General features: G+C 36.4%; 1 long non-coding RNA gene across 4 annotated transcripts in view; it reads left to right on the top strand.

Annotated features, from left to right (window-relative positions):
- The first annotated feature begins 3,411 nt into the window (after positions 1-3,411).
- Positions 3,412-22,607, top strand: part of LOC140635183 (uncharacterized) — a 96,009-nt gene continuing 76,813 nt past the window's right edge. For 3 of the 4 annotated variants that reach the window (XR_012032526.1, XR_012032528.1, XR_012032525.1), the window contains exons 1-6: positions 3,412-3,555; positions 9,013-9,131; positions 9,458-9,637; positions 14,683-16,396; positions 16,795-16,838; positions 19,347-19,442. This is a non-coding gene — a long non-coding RNA (uncharacterized lncRNA). The remainder of the gene's footprint in view (positions 3,556-9,012; positions 9,132-9,457; positions 9,638-14,682; positions 16,397-16,794; positions 16,839-19,346; positions 19,443-22,607) is intronic. The other variant, XR_012032527.1, reaches the window with a different exon arrangement.

The raw sequence follows: 22,607 nt of genomic DNA, 5'->3' as shown, positions 1-22,607 counted from the left end.
AAAATCGATCTAATCCTGCCTAAGTTTTCATGCAATACATTAAAAAATATGAAAATCACTGCTTCCCATTAAAGAGAGTAAAAATAAAATAAAACAAAGTAGTTAATATATCATTCACTTAATTAATGTAATAGTTACCTAATTGTTTTAAATATAGCCCCACTGAATTGAGTGAAGAAGCTGCATGTTATCCGAGTATTATCCATATGTCTTTTTAAGACTTTCTTGCTCTCCTATGCATACCTGCGCATACACCTATGTGCACCCACAGAAGAAAGAATAAAAATATGTATATACCTATCATATGTGGTAAATTTGTATTAAAACAAAAACCAAGTGGTATTTAAAATTAGCTTTTTTTCTAACTATATACATTTCAGAATTTTTCTTGTATAGTTTTAAAGATTTTATTTACTCATTTTAGAGAAAGTGAGCAGGGTGGAGGGAAGAAACAGAGGGAGAAAGACAAGCAGACAATGTGCTGAGTGCAGAGCCAGATGTGGGGCTCGATCTCATGACCCTAAGACTGACCTGAGCTGAAATCAAGAGTTCGACACCTAACGGAGCCACCCAGGCACCACCAGAATTTTTCTTATTTATAAAACACAATCATGTCAGAGTAAAGACTTATAATTTAATTCCCTATAACCTATCAGAACAGATATTATTAAGGAAACATTCTTGAAAACAAGGCAATGAATGCTTTTAAATAGCATTTGCTCTCCAAACAAGAATAGCATATTTTAAGATGAAGTCAATGAAAAATCGTTTAAAATATCATAAAGATGACACAACTGTGCCCAATTTTATGGCACACCTGCCCCACTCATTGCCAATGCTTTATAATTATTCTGAAGTCTCTCTTTATAATATGAGATGTATTAGAAGAAAAAAGATTTCCATAAGTACTACTTTAAAAATTGTAGTTAAACAATTTAGAAATGAGAAATGATAGTCGGCATAAAAATAAGATTCAAAGAGAAATTTAGCTTTGATTTTAAATTATGTACAGGCAGAAAATAAGATGACTTTTTTTAAAAGTTCAAATACCTTGAAATATGAACATTTAGTTCTTGGGGTCATCTTAAAACAGAAAACAAAAAACTACAAATATGTTTTTCTTTGTCATGCTCTTCCATGCCTTACTTTTAGCTTAATTTCTCTCTTAGCTTCTCTAAGCATGTCATAGATCCTATCACAGATGGCTTGTTGAAAAATGTAATATCTTCATAGGGAATTTGAGTGGTACCTTAATCATCACTTTTTCTTTTTTTGAAATCTTTTTACATTGTCTTTTAATAATCTACCTTAGAGTTCCAGGTCAATATTTTTTAGAACTCTAAGTAGGAAGAATATTAAATACTGATCTCTGGGAAAATTTTATTTATGGAATATTGTCCCATTTCTGCTTTTTCACCACCTTATTAATTGTCTGTGATTCTTTTCCCAAAATTACTAACCTCGACATTTTACAGATTCCTTTTTTTCCTATTAAGTAATTCATTTGTTCTTAGAACTCTGAAATTATTTAAAGCAACCATCCATAACTCACTTCCAAAGTTTTGATTTTCTCTTAATCAAGTCTATCCTATCCTTTTAAGTGTGAAGATCATTTTCCTGAGGTCAATAATAGATGCAAAATAAAGATTGTTGATTGGTTCTGCCTTTTCTGTGTGAAATCTCACAGAGCCAGCTTATCCAAAAGTTTGAAAAATTCATAATCATGTGTTAAAAATATCTAGATCTGGGGTAACCCGGGTGGCTCAGTGGTTTAGCATTGCCTTCAGCCTAGGGCCTGATCCTGGAGACCCGGCTCGAGTCCCACATTGGGCTCCCTGCATGGTGCCTGCTTCTCCCTCTGCCTGTGTCTCTGCCTCTCTTTCTCTCTGTGTCTCTCATGAATAAATAAATAAAATCTTAAAAAAAAAAATCTAGATCTGACTCCAGTCTTGTGATTTAATTAACCTGGCATTGGATTCAGGAATCCCTGTTATCAATAAGGTACAATGTGTTTACAATCTTGTGACTTGGAATTGGAGTAGGAAACAGAAAAACTCATATTTCGCAGGATACTATTGAAAACCTTTATAGAACAGGTGTGGTGTCAAGGTAGCTCAGAGGATAATTCACTGAGTCGAAGCCAACAGAGTGTTACTGTAATCCTTTTCGTGCTGCAAACAAATCACATCATCTCGAAAGCCCCAGATTCTTCATCCATAAAATTCTAAAATTGATCTAAATCAATGTCGTAGACTCACTATAGTTTGCCTGACTCAACATTATTCCCAATTTTCTTCTCCTTTGCTTGTCTTTACTAGAGAGAGTTTAATATTTGTTTTCCTGGCTTCATTTTAATTTAGTAGTGGTCCATTCACACTGTATTTTCCAATGGGACCTAAATGAAACTACTGAAGAAGTTTTTGGGGAAAGTAGCTTTTCTGAGAAAAGGGAGTAAACTCTATTCCTTTCTCTGTCCTCTTTTCTGCCTTGAATGAGGACTCCAGATCTGGATTGAGGTGGCCGTTTTGTGATAGCTTCTGATTCAAAGTATGAGGCCAGTAGTCATTAGCTAAGGATGCAGGAGTGGGAAGATTACATGTACCTCGGTCTCTTAATGATATCTCTAAGCTATAGGGTTAATGTCAGTGGCCAACTACTTCCAGACCTGGGGTAAAAACAAGTAATTAAATAAATAAATACCTTCAGGCTTGAGCTTTTGTCAGCTGGCTATTCCATTACTTGCAACCAATTGTGTTCCTCAATCATCGTTTCACTAAATTGGACTGCTCATAAGAATCACAGAGTGTTCAAAATAAAGTTTTATAGTCTCCCCTAAGTTCCACTACAGTAGATTTGGGACCAGAGCCAGTGTCTTTGGTTAGTATTGTTGAGATCTAACTGACATATAATATTAATGTGCTGGAAGAAGTCTTCAAGAGCATGTAACCACTAGTTGACCCGTGAGCTGGACCCCAGCAGTCACAGGCTCCCAACCCTTTCCCCTACCCGGGAATGTGCATTCCACTGCCTTATCCACTCCCAGAAGTTGCTCTATGGACATAGCCTTGAGATAGTGATGTGGCATTGAGACCATCTGGATGGTATATGTGATTGAACCCAGTCAAGGCCTCTACATAAAGTTTGAGATTTCGGAGGCAGATTTGAAGTGTACTCATCTTTTGGCCATGCAAGACAAGCCTTATATGTAAGTTCTCTTGCTTGTTAAAACTGCCACCTCCAATCTGGAGTGGCCTACCTGTTTCTTCAGTCTCTCCTTATTCTGCAAAAACTGGGGCCAGTTTCAGATTACACCAGGAAGCTCCCAAGGAGCTTGTGAACTAACCATTAGTTTCAGTTGTACAACTGGCCCTCTCTTATCCAGGTTTTCACTTTCTGTGGTTGCAGTTACTCATGGCCAATTATGGTCTGGAAGCAGATGATCCTCCTTCTGCTGTATTGTTAGAAGGCCAGCTATGTCACAATGCCAGTGTCATTCACCTAACTTCATCTCATCAAATTTTAGGCATTTTATCTCACATTATCACAAAAAGAAGGGTAAGTACAGTACAATGACATAATCTGAGAGACAGAAAAAAAAGACCACATTCATGTAACGTTTATTATAGGGTATTGTTATAATTGTTGTGTTATTACTTATTGTTAATCTCTTATTATGCCTAATTTATAAATTAAACTTTATTATGGATATATATATATATATATATATATATATATGAAAAAACTTGTTATATATAGAGTTTGATACTATCTGAACTCTATGCCAATCACAGGCTACCATTGGAGATGTTGAAGCATATCCCCCATAGATAAGGGGGGACTCCTCTACAGCATAATGATTTAAACTTGCGTGTATTTAAAAATAATCACCATAATAAGTCTAGTTAACATCCATTACCACCTATGGTTATAATTTTTTTCTTAGAGTGAGAACTTCTAAAATCTACTCTCTTAGCAGCTTTCAAATATATAATATAGTATTATTAACCATAGTTATCATGTTACACATTATATCCCATGACTTATTTCTTTTTAAGTGGAAGTTTTAACAAAGAGGGGTTAACTCTTTGACCCCTTCATCCATTTTGCCCACCCCCCCCCCACTTCTGACAACCACCAATGTGTTTTTAACAAACTATTCTAGATGATCCTTAAGTCAGTGTTCCCTGACTTACATGATAAAATACATTTGGTAAACCAAACATTGTCAATTACCTAAAAACTTGGCTCTATTGTTCACTTGGTGTTTGTCAGTGCAGCCCTAAGATAAACCAGTAAATATACAGCGTGAGAATTTTTCACAGGTGCTTCTCATTACCTTCCCTCCTTTGATGCCTGGGTCCCTGCCACTTTGACTCACTCTATCCCACCATCATTCATCACCTTTCCCATTCCCACCCCCCACCTCCACCCCAGCAGTCTTTCCTCTTGCCTGCTGGAATTCTCACTTTCCCTGGAATATTCGCCTCTCATGTGTCACTTTCTCACTTTACAATTCCCCTTCAATCCTTCTGTTCCTCTTTATTCTATGATTGACTCTCCCTAAGAAGCCATTTGCGATCCCCTATTATGAAGAATTCCCTATAAAAATAAATTATATTGTGCTGTGTTTGGGAGATAAACTTGATGGGGTAAACAGCTGTACACAGCAGCTCTGTGCAAACAAGTTTAAAGCAAAATCCAACCAGCTGCTCAGCATGAACCCTCTGAGAGCTGAGATCAGCTGTTGTACTACCCAACAGTTGTCCTACAGAAAGCCAGGCTTGCTGGGAGAGAAATGAAAGAACAGTATCTCCAGGTGATTGAAGCAGGGGTAGTAAGTGAAATGTTCATTATCCAAAAAAGGATGCTACAGGGATAATTCTTATTTACTCACTTTGGCATATTTTAGCAGGAGCAAACCCACATGATTTTAGGAAATGTTTTGTTTAAAGAAGGACATTAAAAAATAAATAAATAAATAAATAAATAAATAAATAAATAAATGACATTAATCAGCCACTTTGATGCATACCTATCCTGACTTTTAGAATAAAATACCAAGGGTTAGTTGCAGAAATTAAAATCACCTCCCCTTTGGGAAGTCATAGACATATAAGTTCCTGATAAAATATCTTCAAATTCAACTTGGAGATTCCTGAGGTTTCACTTTCATCCTGCAAAGTTTGCTTTTTCTTTAAAAAAAAAAAAAAAAAAGCATGACCATCTATGTTTGGTAGAAAAAATAAAAAATAACCAGGATAAGTTTGGATGTTAATGATTTTGTAGACCAACCACTTCTCAGTCCTCAATCCCTCTCCACCATTTACTCAAATGACCTTTAGAGAAAGAGAACCCCTGCCTCAAAAGTCAGCCCATTTGATAACTGTATCTTTGACAAGTTTCCTTATATAGAGCTAACATCAGCTTCTTTTTATCTTCTACCCATCAGGCTTCATGTGGTCAAACAGAATAAATGAACCTTTGTCAGCTCTTTGAAGCAAACCAATCTTCATACTATAATATACTCAGTCTTCCTTATTCCAAGCTAAACTTTGCTAATTCCTTTAATCGAATATCCTAAGTCATGAATTCAATTCTTTCCAACATCCATCATTTGAACAAGTTCAAGCTTATCTCTCTTAAATTTAGGGCTCAGAATTATGTGACATATGTAAATTGAAGTTTGATTAGCAAAGAATAAAGTGAGATTATTATTATCCCGTAATACTGTATGGATGTTACTCTCAACCTTTGCTGATTTATGATTTTGGAGATGTTTTATTATATTGTTGATTCATAGTTAGCATTTTAATAATTCGTAATAAGCTCTTTTCATATTACATATTACTCCACCACATCTCTAACTATTCCTAGATTTGTGTAGCTGGATATTGGCTCCAACATTAAATGTTAGGCATTAGCATTAGGCATTAGATCATTAGGCATTAACATTAGACCTGTTAAATTTTACTTCATTATATTCAGCTCATATATTATAGCTTCAATGGATCCTGATTCTGTCATCCAACATACTTTCTACTCTTCCAGCTTTAAGCCGTCAAAAAATTGCAGAATCATTGTTTTCTATCAATTTCTCCATTAAATTGTCTTCCCTTTATTAAACCAGGTTATCACAGAAAAATGAACATCAAAAATCACTTTATCTTCTCCACACACCCCACATAAGGATTCTTCAAGTTGCTTTATAAAGATATAATTAAATCACATCTCTCTGGCTTTCATTAGTAAAGGGACAGCTACATGTAGAACACACATATTTTTGGTAAGACCACTATGCCATGGGACGCTTGGGTGGCACAGTGGTTGAGTGTCTGCCTTTGGCTCAGGTTGTGATCCTGGGGCCCTAGGAACAAGTCCCGCATCAGGATCCCCAGAGGAAGCCTGTTTCTCCCTCTGGTTAAGTCTCTGCCTCTCTCTCTCTGTCTCTCTCATGAATATGTAAATAAAATCTTAAAAACAAAAACAAAAACAAAAACAAAAAAAGACCATTATGACAGCATTGTTTGTTATGTTGCACAAGGTCTCCACATAAATTTTGTTCTTTTCAAATGGTTCTCTGAGTTGAGAAGGAAAAGCTGAGGAAAGGAAATATTTTTCTTTATTTTTTTATTTATTATTTTTTAAAAGATGATGTTATTTATTGATTCACGAGAGAACCAGAGAGAAAAGCAGAGACAGAGGCAGAGGAAGAAGCAGGATCCCTGTGGGAGCCCAATTCAGGACTCGATTCCAGGACCCCAGGATCAGGACCTGAACTAAAGGCAGATGCTCAACCACTGAGCCACTCAGGTGTCCCAAAAATATTTTTCTTTAATTTCAAGATGAGAGTTTTATATGCCATAGAATTTCTCCCCTTTGCCTCATTGCTAGAAGGCTCAGAATAAAAGTCTGTAGTAATTGCCAATAATTTTTATTTCGCATAAGTATTTTGATAGTATTTTTTCTTTTGTATGGACCTTTATTATTTTGCTTTTCCCTTTTATTATATTAGTTGTTTGTTGGATTTTAAACCATATAGGTATATCAATAAAGTGAATCAGTTGGCATATTGGTATAGTTATTAAGTGAAAGAGGATTAGGAACAGAACTCACCTCTCTGTTTCCATAATCATTCTGGTAAATTAATTTTTAATCCATTAGTATTCTTTAGATATCTCTAGTCAGCTGGTGACTTATTCATGTATATTTAGCACAATGTAATCCACTTCACCTAACAGGTTCTTACTGAAATTTAAATCTCAGCTAATCATGCCTTAACTATCCCATTGTTATTGTTTGTTTATTTTTAATCAAAGAATTTATCAATGTCTACTATTTTTTTTCTTGGTCGCTCACTGGATTCTACATTTTGTGACACCAGGAGCTTGTCTGCATTATTTAACTTTATATTATTTAAACAGCCTCTGGCAGATAGTTGGTACTCAATAATTATATGCTGAATGAATTAATAAATCTGAGTTTTCACTTCACACACACAAAAAAAACTTCAAGTGAACCTTATACAAAATATGTAGCATGTATGTATTGCCTACTTTTTCTATATAGCAAAAAAGAAGCAAGAATTTCCAATTATCCAGTTATGATGATGTATAGAGTCAAATAAAACAGTTCAGTTAAAAATGATGTTGGTGCTCTCAGCATCAGTATGTAGCTGGTTAATATATTTGAATAACATTTCATAGCTTTCAAAATTCTTTCCCATATATCAACTCATTTGAATTTAATATTAACATGGTAAAATAGCCAGAGCGATATTATGCTCTTGATTTTTCAGAGGAAAAGCAAACAAAACCAAGCAAATGATTGAAGCAGTTAAATTATTTGTCAAGAGTGTCCCATTATGTAGATCTGCCTTTGTATATCTGCACAGTAATGCCAGAAAAGCCCAGAAATCTCCATTTTAAATATGGTCGTGGTGTTAAATTAGTTATTTGACTAGGTGAGTCAAGGCTATCCACTGAGTTTTAATTTTATTATTTGTAAAATTGGAACTAAAAGGCCATCCTCACCATTTTTTGTTAGATTGTGAGCTTCTTTGTCTTATAAAAAAATTAATATGAAATCTCAAAGAAAGAAATGTGGAATCATAATTTCCCAGGTATAAGAAACCTTACAGATCAATATTGCAGCACCTTATTTTTCATAAGAGGGAACTGAGACCTAGAATTGTTAAATGAATTGCCAAGAGACACTGACTTACTCTGGAGAGGAGATAGGATCAAACCCTGATGATCGTGGGAATGAGCTCTTCCCCCCTACATAACCTTGCTCTTTATTCAAACATATGTCTAATATCACATTAACACAACAGTCACATAACTTATACTTCAAGGATAGATATTACTTACTGTTTTGAGTAGTAACATTTTCATGTAATAAAATGAATAACATTATACGGTAATAGTGGATTCCAGATTGATTATCCTAGTATTTGTAGTCCTAGTTCATATTTGCTGTATAGAAAAACCTCAGTATTCCTCAAATTAATAAGTCCTGATCATTTCTGTTTAGTAGTAAGATTGTACTACTACTTACTAGGAGGGGAAAGGAACACAAAAAAATCAGTTTGAAATGTCACATATAGAGGGATCTATAGCTTCATGCTGGGTTAAAGCTAAACGTCAGGTAAGCTCTTGGCTGGTTTGACAAGTTAGTTGTAACTTCTACCAAATTCCTCATCAAAAAGCTGCTTATTGTCTTAACATTCCGCTCAACAACCCAACTTCAAAAACATAAATTCTGAATATTCACTTCCCATCAATTTTCTCTTCTCCTGACCATTTGGGCTTAATTGCTTTTATGGGTTTGCTAAACCACAAAGTAGCAATCATTCACTTCTACTTATTAGGGGATTTATTATTTATTATTCTCAAGTATAGTGGTAATTTCTATAATAGATATGTGCCAGCACAGAGGGGTGAGCTTGTAGTGGCTTCAGGGTGTGATTACTCTACTACTTTTACTATCCTTTGCTTGCCATTTTACCAACAGTTCCAGTATTTGGTCCTTGGAATGTAGCAAAGAAAGAACATTTAGAGGCTACTGATTCCAGGAAGTGGTGGTCCCCCAAACCACAGCATTTGAGTCAACTGTATTTTTTCTACAAAACTGTAAGTGTCTCACTCACAGTGGTGCTTGACCACTTACTCAGCAGTCAATAGAAATGTATGATGTAGATGATTGTCCACCAGGAAAAGAGTACAGGGACATGGACGTTGGTGAAGTCAGTCCTAAATGTAGGCAGTTCCACATGTGAGAGTGTCATTGGAAGGCTTGGGATGAAAGTAGTTATGATGAGCAAAGAATAAAGGGATTTGGGGCAGAAGATAACTCTGTTCTCTGCTTCTGATGTTTCCTCAGCATCTTTTCCAATGTTCTGTGTTCTCTACTTTTCATGTTTCCGCAGAGTTTTTTTCAATGATTTTTCTAATTACAGGGATAAGATATATGTGTCATTTTAAGCATTTAGGAAGTAAAGTCTAAGAAGTTGTGTATGTGTCACTGTGTTTAAAGAAGTCCATGTGAAAAATTCATATCTAATGACTTTCATGGGGCCTCAAAATCTCTAGGAATACACATCTGTAACTGCTCAGACATGATATGGATATACTTAAAGGTAAGAGAAGCTCACTGGAAGCCAAGTTGTCCTTGAAAGGGGGGCCTGGTGAACCAGGCAATAGGTCTTGGGTATGGGAAGAGCTGTGGTTCCAGATGGAACTTAGAAAATGTATCTGAACCTTTTTTGTTGTAAAAATGAATGATTACCTTAAAGTGGGTAGACAAGGATGGTAGTAGCAGAGACGCTGGATATTTGAGGTCATGTGGGAGGATCAGACCCAGTCTCACCATGTGGTCACTCCTATTAAAGAAGCAGTATTTCATATACTGCTACAGCTACCTTGAAACCATGGCAGCCCAGAGAAGGGCATTAGCAGTTGAAGCAGAAGATGACCAGGAAATCTCCTGCCCCGCCCTGCCCTCACTATTTGCTAGTCTGGGGCTCTGAGAGGGTATTAGGAAAGAGGAAAATATTGAGCTCTGTCATTTTGCTGGCTCAGCATGTTGACCCAGTTATCGAGGGGTGGATTTATCTATGATCTTTAGGCACACTCTTTTCCAGATATGCAAATTTACTTTCCCAGAGTCAGCTTGGCAGTACTCTTTGCTTGATGTGGATTATTAAAAAAAAATTAGCCGATTATGATGCAATTTTACATTTCAAGAAAACCTAGTCATATAATGTTGTCATTTGTTCTCCTTACTAATGTGTCAGAACAGTTTCTCAGAATGACCATCTTCAAGTTGAGGCCAGGTGGTTTCCAGACAATAAGTGCATTGAAGGACTTTGACATTCAGTCATGTATAATGTTGGGGAAAGCTGGCAGTTTATTCCTTTGAGAAAGGTGCCTGGAGGGAAACACATGCATTTGCTTCCCTTTCTCTCATGTGTAGAATATTCAGAAATCAGAAATTAAAATAGCTCAGGGACTCTTTCATTTTGCCTTTGTCAAATGGATAAAGACAGGTAGTTTCTGTATGACTAGGCTTTAATTAGTGGACAGTGAGGCAGGGGTACCCGTGAGAAGAGCACTGCTTAGTTGTGTTTACATTTCAGCTGGAGGAAACTAGCTCAGGGCCATCATGGGGACAGTCAGAGTAAAAGTAGGACCTAGGAGCCATTTGTTCTCTGTTCTGTAAATGTTACTGTAAGGGTGACTGGTGGGAATATGCTCAAATTTGACAAACAGAAGTAAGACTAAATATTAAGGAATCTTAGACAAACAAGGTACTATTTTTGCTTCTCACAATTATGAGTCTACACACTTCCCTCCTGTCTAAAGCACTTATTGACATAATATGCCTAATGCCATATTATATGGATGCTGTCACATGTACGTTGTAATATGTACTGATTGCTCAGATTACTGCCTAGGAGCCAGAGTCCTGTCCAAAACACACACACACACACACACACACACACACACACACACACACGACAAACTGAAGTCTTTATTCAACGGGTAATTGTGAATGCCTAATATGCTAAACACTATAACCAAGCCCTTTTGGTATACGAAAGAGTTGGATATCAGCCCTCAGAGAACTTGAAGGTTATGAAAGCATTAGACAAGTAAATAAACAAAAGATGGATATGTACTTTAGTGAGAAAACTATGGGATGCCAGGAAAGCACATAGCAGTAGCACTGAACTTGGTTCTAGATGTTCAAAGAAGGTTTCCTGAGGGAGATGATGTAGGGAATTGAGGTAGGAGTAAAAGTTGTTCAGGTGAAGATTTGGGGGGAGGAATATTCCAGAAAGAGGCAACCTCATATGTAGATGGCGTTTCAATAAAGGAGAACATAATCTATGATAGGATCTTAGTGGTAGGAATGCAGACAGCAGGTAGAGAAAGGAGGAAGGAAAGATGAGAGTGGAGAGAAAAGTTAGGAGACTGGTAATCTAGGCTATAAAAGTCCTCATAGGAAAAGTTAAGGAGCCTAAACTCTATCTTATAGGCACTGTGCCATCTGATGCTACCACTTTTTTACAATTCATAAAACCTCGAACAAATTATTTAAGCATCTTGTCTATATTTCCTCAACTCTAAAATTGATCAAAGAATTTAAATGACATGTCTTCACATGACTGTATCAGGATTTGCTCTTAGGGCCTCTGACATCAAATGCACCAAAGCTCTGTGTATCATAATACATCTCTTTGTACTTATGAGTAAATTGAATTATATATGCTTTTTCCCTCTCAGTATCCCTAATATATAAAATGTGGGTCTACCTGTATTTTTACTTTTATCCAAAGAATGATGATTAGAATATTTAGTTTAGAAAGGAAAGGCTTAGGGGAATTATAACTTTTTCAAATATGTGAAATCCTGTCATTTTAAGATATAATGAGATTTTACTGCCCCAGAGGGCATAAGTAGGATATATAGATCAAATTTATAAGTAAGTAGATTTCGGCTCAACTGAAGTTTTGAATAATTTGTGATATTCTCAAGTGCAATAGGCTACCTCAAAGATAATGAACTTCCCATCATGGGAAGTATTCAAATAGGGGCTAGATGAACATCTGGCAAATATGTAATAGGGAGATGGGAATTTAGAATAGATGGCCCTTATGGTAGATATATTGCAGAGTTATTTCCCTGACTTATTTCTCAGAGAAGTTGCTTTTATTCACAATACCAGCTGAGTGGTCAAAAGGCCACACAGCTTCCTCCGTTGCCTATGCCCATCAGCCAAGGATATATCTAGATCACAAATGATTAAATAAAAGTACCCATTCTACCTTAAAAGTACCATCATATTCTACCTTAAGAGAGTGAACTTGATAGACTGTTATCATATGATGGTCTATACTTGAGCAGAAAGTTCCTGTGATGTTAGAACCAGATAGTGAAATGGCCCCAAATGGTGACAAAGCCAGGGAAGGTTATAAGAGGTCAGAGAAACCATACATAAATAGAAAAAATATGGACTTCATAGGTAAGCAGGCAGGGAATGGCATAGCCATACAACAAAACTCTGAGAGCTCCATGAAAGACTGAGGAGAGAAGCATTAATACCTGATGTCATGGATTTTTATCCTATCCAATACATTTCTAAGATTTTGCTTCATATAGAAGACAGCTTAATTTAGAAGCCTGTGCAGAGTAAATTGAAAACTCTGAAGAGAATGAGTTCATTACACTGACATAATGTTTGTTCCTTTTGCATCTTCTATTCCTGAAGTCTGAATAAGTCTGCGTCACCTGCTCGGCCTCCGGAGCTGGCCGCGCACACGGAGGAAGCCCAGCCGAGGCACAGTCAGGACTGGGGCAGGAGGGTGCTCCGCAAACAATCTCTGTTACTAACATTCTGGAAGGCTGCTGACAGGTTTTCCTTTTTTTTTTTTTTTTTTTTTTTTTTTTGCCCCACCACCCTCCCTTTTTAATAATTGTATATAATCAGTAGTTTTGTTTTACCGGCTTATCTTCTAAACTGGTGGGCCCTGTAGTTCATTCCCGTTGTTAGACTTTTGCCCCTTACAAGTGTACCCGACCTGCAATAAACCCTTCTTGAGAAAAAAAAAAAAAAAAAAAATCTGAAAAAATAAAGAAAGAGTAGGAGAGAAAGAAAAGTAGAGAAAGGAAAAGACACATGAGCATGATCCTTTGAGTCAGGAAGAGACAGAGACTACTTGCAGGAATTATTTGGACCTCCAGAAAGTCCTTCACAGGTGGAGGGTAGAATCTCCAAGCAGATCTGTCACTCTTGGGTTGACATAACTACTGCTGTCATCCTCTCCTTTGGGTCTAGTTTAACCAGGGGGCATTAATAGTCAAACAGTAGTCCCTTCATCTTAGTGTTCGTGAGACCTCTCTTCCTGCCATGTTAGCATTTTGGTCTGTGATATTTCCCACTGATATATAAAGAACATATTATAATAAAATAATAACAACAAAAGTTATTTAAGCAAAAACATTTCTATAGTTTAGGGTGAGGAGGAAATGGTCAGCAAAGATCAAAGTAAAGGGTGTTTTTCCCACTCAAATACTCTTATACTTGATTTTTCTAATTTCATTGTGTATGTGACCTAGCTGTATTTCGCTTTTCGTTTTTGTATGTCCATGAGCTTAACTCCTATGTACTTTAAAACATGTTTTTAAAAATGGCTTGGTTTATGAGAGTTTTATTCCTTACAACAAAAATTTCCCTAATTGAACCATCTCAAGATTCATAAGTTTCAACCTCAGAAAATTTTGTTATTGGAAAAGTAATTTGATGTTTAAGAATTCCTGAACAAGAGTAATAACAATATCTTACATTCACATGGCATTTTAAATTTTTAAAAATGGATTTTTAAAAACCATTGTCCATTATTGACAAACACAATTGGTGGCTAACTTCGTAAATAAAGTTTTAGCATTTTGGACTATAGGCAGTCGAAGAGGACGAATGGCTTAGAAGTTCAGACCCATTATTTAGAGTTGGGGAAGCTTAAATATCAAAATGTGACCATATATACCCTACATAAAAGGTTGAAGCAGTGGAAACACTACAATACAGTACAAATGTCACTAGCCCATACTACATTAGCCCACATGACACTTTAAATAAATCACCATGAGTGGATGTTGTTTTAGTGATTTGAGTTACTAGAGAACGCTAGATTATTTGGTTTGGGGTACATTCTAGAAGCAATGACTATGGAAAGAACTGGATCCATTTCTAGAACTGAAGCAGGACAGCAAGGTTCTTGTCTCACGGACTTGAAAAATGAATCTCATGGTCAAAGGAAGGTGAGTAAAACAATAGAGTTTTATTAATTATTATAATAATTAATTATTATTATTATTAGAAAAAGCTCTCAGGAGTGAGAGGGGTCCCAACCATATTGCCAATGAGGGCTTTTCATCTCTGGCCTTTTATTAGGATTTTACCAGGAAACTTGCCAGTGGTTAGGTCAGTGGCCTGGAACTAGACAGGACACTACTACATTGTGTGAGAGTCTTTGTCTCTGTGACCTCTGGGATCTTTAAGTATATATTGCTAAATCTGGTTAATCCTTATAGTGAGCTTTTCCTCTGAGGCCTGATCAATTTTTGTGCTTTTTTTTTTTTAATTTTCTGTGTTATAATGTATTTTTTTTTAAAAAAAAAGATTTTATTTATTGATGAGAAACACAGAGAGAGAGGCAGAGACACAGGCAGAGGGAGAAGCAGGCCCCATACAGGGAGCCCGACGTGGGACTCAATCCCGGGTCTCCAGGATCACACCCTGGGCTGAAGGAGGCGCTAAACCACTGAGCCACCAGGGCTGCCCTTATAATGTAATTATTAGAAAAACATTTTTTTAAAAAGATTTTATTTATTTATTCATAGACACACACACAGAGAGGCAGAGACACAAGCAGAGGAAGAAGCAAGCTCCAAGCAGGGAGCCCGATATGGGACTCGATCCCGGGTCCCTAGGATCACACTCCAGGCTGTAGGCAGTGCCTAACCACTGTGCCACCCACCGGGACTGCCCTAGAAATACATTTTAACCCTAATTGTAATTTGGATAGGGTGGTCTAAATTTTTCTGATGTTTGTCTTTGTTCTGTCTCAGTGTCTTCATACCTGAAATACCCTCAAACCCTAATCAGGGACCTTCAGTCTCTCCCTGCTTAGACCTTAACCCTTTCCCTACTCAGAACCATGTAACACCCTGGCCTGACCTCTGAGTCACTGCTCCTGGTGCTGCTGTAGTGGATTCCTTCCTTTGATGCTACTTAAGTACTATGTTTATCACTTGCCCTCGTTGGTGGATATTGTAAAATTTGAGACTTTCTGCCATGAATTATTTTTAATATTACAGAGTCCATAAAGTACACAAAGTGGGAACCATAGAGTCATGAGTAGGAAAACCTGCCAGTGCTACCACCATTACCACTCATTTTGTTGTGCTCAAATGATATCTGTTTTTTTTTTTTTTTAAGATTTTATTTATTTATTAGAGAGAGATAGGAGAGGAAGCATGAGCAGGGGGTGGAGGAAAGAGGGAGAAGCAGGCTCCCTCCTGAACTGGGAATCCCCTTGCAGGGCTTAACCCCAGGATCCTGTGATCATAACCTGAGCCAAAGGCAGATGCTTAATCTACTGAGACACCCAGTCTTATATTCAAAATATAAATTCCATTATGTTCAATAGTTTAAAACTAGGAGTGGCTTAAAATTGATTTTCAAATATTGTAAGAACTGTCCAGAAGAAATATTTTACCTCTTCCATGAGCTGGAGAATGACCACACTGCAACATGAGGAGCTCTAGTCTAGTATGATCTATCATACTTTTGTATCTTCTTTACCAGTCCTGCTGGATTGTTCAATAATTCCTTTTAGATTGGGTTCAAAGTTTTCTGACTGGTTGTCAGTGCTTCCCAACCTATTTAGTTTTTTGTACTGGTTTAAAATCTCTGAAAAGAGAATAAAAGTTAGAGTAGAGGGAGAGTTAGAGAGAGGTATAGCCCTAGAGAAGGAGACAAGCTTGAAAGAGGGAGACATAAACTGAGGTAAAATGACAAAGACATTTCCCAGAATCCTGAAAAATCTCAAGGCAAGTCGACAGAAGGACTGTGGAGAGAAACACAAGTGTGAAATCAGTCAAGAAGAAGGAACATTGGTTTTTACATGCATATTATTCATTTAATAGATCTTAGCATCTTTGATGGGTTGGCTTAGGAGGGTTTATTGATTATACTGCTTTTGTATCCCTATGTTTGAGTGTTAATCTGATGTATTTCCAGTGTCTTAGATTTCAAGATTTCATTGGGTTACCAAAGGCTGCTCAAAATAAGAGAAGCAAACACAGTATAAAATACAATACTTGTATTGCAGGTAAGTGCATTTTGCTTTCCTGGAGTGTGCTCTAACTTAAACCACAAGGAAGGATTTCAGAGCATCATATTTATAACTTATTTGACTGTTTTAAAACTCTATTTCAATTTGTTCCTTGAAGGCAATGCAATCCTAGAATTATTTAGATTTTCCTTTACATTTCTTCTCCAATTTAGATGACTGCTAATTAGGTCTTTTTCTCTTCAGTGCCCCAGAACCTAGCTGCCTAAATTGTATATGGAAATATACATGAATACATAAAAGCTAAGGGTTTCTGTTAAATATTCATAGATTTTTATATGAGAAATCCAGTTTTGATATTTGGGTAAGTATTTCAGTTTTGGAAATTTATTTTTGTAACAGTTAAGTAATTTTTTTTTTTTTTATTGTTGTTACAGGTGACTTGAAGTTCAAGCAAGGGAAAGTGCTGTCCAAATGCCAGGTAGAGGGATAGAAAGAGGAGCTTAGTACTTATTTGGTTGTCTCCTATAAAAATATGTATACTTATTCTCCTCTGGCCAGTTTCAAGATCAAGATGAACTGGATCCATTCCAAGGATGATAGATCAGTGGGATGATAGGTAGATCAAAAGCACCATTTTGCCCAAAGAGACCTCCAGAATGAGAGGAAACAAAAAGTTCTTCCCAATTTTCCATTTTAGCCACATTTTTCTAGTTTTTGGGAGAGTCAGCCAGCTTAACTCAAACTCCCTGTGATCTATCCTCATATTTTAATACTTATATTACTTTGATATATAACACAATGCTCTCTTTCACCATGTTGTAGTTCACTCTCATTTTCCCCTTGTGGTTACTATTCAGTAGAATTGGAAATAGCTCATCTACAGATTCGAGAAAACCACCTTGTGTATTCGTGAAGATCATTGCAGAGTCATTCCATTAAACTCACATAAATTGAACATTGTTGAGGGCAATATAGATGGCATTTTTTTTGTCAAAATAAGAGCACTATTCAAACAACAAATATATATGGAAAGGAAGTAAGAATTAGTAATATGTGAAGAGGATGAATCCATATAGAAAATAAATCATTTTGCTTTGCACAGTCCTATTTTTCTTACAAAAACTTCATAGTCCTATGTTAGTAATAAGTTTCCTTACTTTTTTACTCATTATATACCCATTTGTTGTAGCAGATTTTTCACTCAAAGGAATTGAATTATCTGGAGAAATCAAACAACTTATTAAATAGTATACTCTATGTGGGTTGCAAAATTCTTATGCTCTTTGCCCTCTATTTAAGTTTTCTTGAGTTACTATCTTATAAAAGATTACATTGTACATGAAATTATCTCTAGCTTCTAATATCATGAGACAAAGCAAAACTAAGTTTTAAGAACTTGGCCCTATGTAGCCAAAGTGCCTAGATTCACATCCCAGATCCGTCAGTTACCAGCTGTGTGATCTTGGGCAACTTACTTAACCTTTCTTGGCTCCAATTCTATTTGTCAAATTGTAATAAAAATAGTATTTACTTTTTCAGTCAAATGAATCCATGTTCGTAAAGTGCTCAGAATAGAACCTGGATTACTGTCAATAAATGTTGACTATAACAATTACTGTTATGTTAAAAAAAAAAAAAGGGGCCATTGCTGAATGGCAAGTATAAATATGACCTGTAACAATAGATTGTAGGGGGAGAAACAAAGTAATTTTCACTCTAACCTTCTGAGTTCTCTGCTGGGAACTCTGTAACAAAAGGCTGATTAACAAGAAAAGAATAAACAAAAGTTTATTAATATGTATACCTCATGTATACATGGCAGATACCCAAGGAAAATGAGTAACTCTCAGAGGTGTTTTAGAATCCATGCTTACATACATTCTTCAGCTAATGGCAAAAGAGGCCAGTTATGGGAAGAGTACTGTGAATAAAAATAAGGTTTGTTATGCAGATTTAGATCAGTGTCTTCTCCAATGAGAAGAGTTTCTAGAGATTTAGCCATCCTTTTCTTTCAGATGTGGAGGAGAAGACACCCTCACAAGTGGAAATTTCCCTTATGCGTGTAAATTTCCCTTACAAATGCATAATTTTGTCTCTGTTTCTAGAACTTCTCCTGTGTCTGATGTTTCTCAAAATAATTAGCTCAAAACAGTCCTTATGCCAAAGAGACATAATTTGGGATGGTGTATTGTACCACCCTACAAAGTGGCAGAATGAAAGAAATTGTATATAATCCAAAAACCTAGTGCTTAAACAGGGCTGGAATGATACCATGGGTGTCAAAATGCGTAGCCCTATTTCACACATGTGACTATATTTCTAGATCTTCAAACTGAGTTCAATATACATTGTTATTCTCCTTTCCCAATCCTACCTCGAACTGATTTGTTTTGTTTGTTTGTCGTTGCCATCTTTGGCTTATTTCGTCCAATTTTCTATCCACAGACAATTTTGACCAAATTCTTAGAGTGGTATGTTAGAGTCATGTAGGCTGGAAATTGATACTGACAAGCTGCCCGAATGATTACTGTAAATCCAAAAGAGCAACTAATTTTCAATTTCTCAACCCTCCAAATACTAGGTGTCTGAGCCTTATCACAGACAAAAAAAGAAGTAGAATTAAAGAGGAAAACCCTGATTAATTAGCAGCCAAATAGAGACTTCCTTGGAGATCTAAAATATAAATTGATTTGATGAAACCTCCCCTTTTGTTAAACTCACATTGGGATTACCTTAAAAGGGCAAACTGTACAAGACTTGAATATATGGCATTAAGAATGAAGACCACAGGAAGTGGGGGTGAATGTCTTCCATATCTGTATACAAACTGCACTAAACAATGTGACCTGTATGTGCTCCATCATGGCTTCAGAGACCCTTTTCTATAGTATGAATTTATTGGATATGCTAGAAAGAAGTCTCCAAGTTTTCACGGTGGAAATAATCTCTCAGGGATCACCTAAGAAAACCTCTTTATTTTACCTAGGAAGAAGTTGAAGCCTTTTAAAATCATGCTATGGCTAATTTGGGAGAATCTAGGCCTCTACAATCCAGCCCACTTTTCAGCAGCTCTTCCTGTTAGGTAAGCAAATTATATGCACTTTCCTCCTTGTTTGAGTTTTGCAAGTGGGCACTCCTTAACTCTTTGTCAGCTCTATTAAGCTGGGCTAACTTCCTAGGGCTAAACATACAACCATTTTTCATTTCTTGGCAATCTGTTCTATTAAATTTGCATATTCAAATATGCAGCATTTATGTCTGATCTCTAAAAGAAAACTCACTAAATTCCTAGTAGGATTATTCTCTCTCTTTCTCTTTGGCTAGGGACAAAGATTTGAATAACAACTGAGAGAGAAAGCAGAAGTTAGGCAGTGCTTTCATAAATGAAATTAGCAAGTTTCTACAATTTAAAGGTTCTATTTGTAATTCTAAAAACCTTTTCCTTTCCTCCTTGCTTAGCTTCAGGCATGAATAAAAGTGTTGGGGAGGGGGGAAATGTTTGCTTTTCTTCCTCTTAATGGGTAAGAGATAACTAAATGCTGAATTTACAAAATACTTTGCTGGTTCTGGATTTTATGCATAAGCACAAGATGAATATCATGGCTTGGATCTTAACTGAGTAATATCTGCAAAGTCACTTTGCTGTATATATGAAAAATCTACATTGTTTAACTTGACAATCTTCTCAAATGATATCCACAAGTATTTAGCATTAAAAAGCTCAGTTTAGAATTTGAATTGCTAATGTTGAGTTTCCAATTCAAGGTTCTACAATCCAAAACAGGCTTGAAAAGGAAAAACAAAAAAGAACAAGCATAATTGAAGGGAAACAGTAACATTGGCTCCCACTTGGATAAGTTGCTTGCAGGCAACCTAAGGGGTCCTCACTCTGTGTGACTTCCAATTGCCTTACAGTCTACCATGCTCCAGGGTGGAACATCCTAAAGAAAATATTGATGTTATTGTTATCCAAGCTGAAAAAGAAAACACACACACACACACACACAACACACACACACAGAGAAGCACACAAGCACATTAAACTAAGCAAAACCCTAACATGAATTTTAAGAGGGAAGAAACCAGCCAGCTTTTCACACAAATTCACTGTTCTCATCAAATTTGGTCTTCTTTTTTTTTTCTCTTTCTTCCTCCTACACCCCATGTTGTGGTTGAAACCTCTGGGCTTGGGCAGAGTTATGTGCAAAAAATGCAAAGTTTGAAATGTTTTCTTTGTGTCCTACTTCCCCCCCCTTCTAAAATTGATCTTTCTGTGGATATATTTCTTTCTTAGAGGATCTAGTTTTAATTGCATTGTTTATGTTTCTAAGGGTAATCACATCACCTTAAGGTATTTAGTTACTGATGGGGAATCAAAGGCTAGCTGAGGACAAAGCACAAGCTGACACCCCACAAAGGACCCACCACCACCACCAGGTGGGATATGTGTGACATTCCCCAGGCCCTCTTGACTGCCCTAAACCTAAGGGAAAGGAGAAACAAATAGTTAATTTATATAGAGATTATAGTCCTATAGGCTGATATTTTATAAACTGAGTCTCCCTCAGTTTATAAAATATCTTAGTGATTTACAAGAAAAAAACATCCTAACTTCTAGAAGGAAACTCCCAACTATCTTAATGTTAATGCCTTGCTAGAGGGAAAAACAACCTTAATTTGACTAAGGCAAGGCCTCCAGTATCTTGTAGGTTCTCTTTAACATATGAAAATCCTTTTGAAACTTCCTCTTTCCTTACCTCCTACTCCCAGGTATATATTCAGCCACCACTCACAAGCCCTGGGCAGCAGCCCTTCTGGCCCATGGTTTAATAAAACCACCATTTTGCACCAATGACTCTAAAGAATTCTTTCTTGGTCGTTGCTCCAGACCTCACCCTACCAAACCTCCCCTATATTCCAAAACCACATCAGTTACCATCACAAGTTTCTTACTGAAAATCACTCAAGAAATTTTGTAGTAATTGCAATGGAAACCAAAAATGTTCATCATTGATTAGTCAGTCTTTGGAATAAATTGTTCCTAAATTCCAAGCCAATTGAAAAATGGATAGTAGATTTATACAACAGAGAAAAGGCTGCATAGGAAGCTTACTTTTTATTCCTCTATCTATGTTCAAGGGTAATTTTTTTAAAAATTAAATCATGACTCTCCTTGAAATATAAAATGTGTGTCAAAGATTTTTTTCCAATTAACTAAATAATTAGCATACCAGTAAGGTGTTACAACTTGTTAAAAAAGAATATCTGAATAACATCTGTATGTTTAGGCAATTAAGAATGGTCAAAGAATTGCCTAATAAATGTAAGATTGCTTAACATATTGTGTAAGAAGAGTGACCAAGATTTGCTCTTTGACCAAACTAATGAGGCACCTTAAAGGCCTCTTCTTAACTAGACTTCAACATTGGGCTCCTGTGTCTATCCTGGTTGAGCATGTGTCTCCAATTTTAGCAAAAAAATCTTCTGAGTCAGTTATAGATACCTTTGATACCCAATTACCCTTAATTCTGGGTCAGTTTTGTCATCCCCCACCTCTAGCATCTGATCACCCTGGTCTGCTTCAAAAAGAATCCTTTCAAGTGTTTTTAGCCAGAATCCCCACCCCCCCACCCCTGATGTTTTCTCTTAGCATTTTCCACCCACTAACCCACTTCCCAATCCTGCTTTCTGGATTTATGAATTGGCTGTTGTAGTAGGAATTGAGCCCATCTCTATACTGAATTCTGTATTCCACTTTTGCAATAATTCTTGAATAAAATCTGTTTTTACTGCTTTAACTACTGTCCAGCTTTGGTTTTCTTTACAGAACTGAAAATCAATTGTATTTCTATTGAACACAATTAATTGGCCTATTTTGGGGAAAAATTCATGTGCCTTGCTCCTAGTTTCATACAGTTTGCAGAATTATAAGTCAAAGGTGATGAAAGCGCCTATAGGTTCAAATAATCCTTAAAAGTCTGCTAGAATATGCTCAGAATTACATTAGTAAGGATATCCAGTAATCATTACACCCATTTCAAAATCTTTCACAGTTTTTCCTTACATCAGATACTGGATTATCTGCAGTAGTAGAAACTTGGTAGTCATCTTCCCTCTTCATTATCATTCAGTAGCTGTTTCTTTCAAAGGCTACACTTATTTCATTCACCCCATTGGTCACTGTTTCTAAATCCATCTGAGAGACTATCACTAAAACAAGGTTGAGTGAAATGAATTATACACTTTT

This window comes from Canis lupus, chromosome 6 (genome assembly GCF_048164855.1).
Source record: "Canis lupus baileyi chromosome 6, mCanLup2.hap1, whole genome shotgun sequence".
Taxonomy (NCBI): domain Eukaryota; kingdom Metazoa; phylum Chordata; class Mammalia; order Carnivora; family Canidae; genus Canis; species Canis lupus.
The sequence above is the reverse complement of the archived record's forward strand: the minus strand, read 5'-3'. Positions and strand labels throughout refer to the sequence as shown.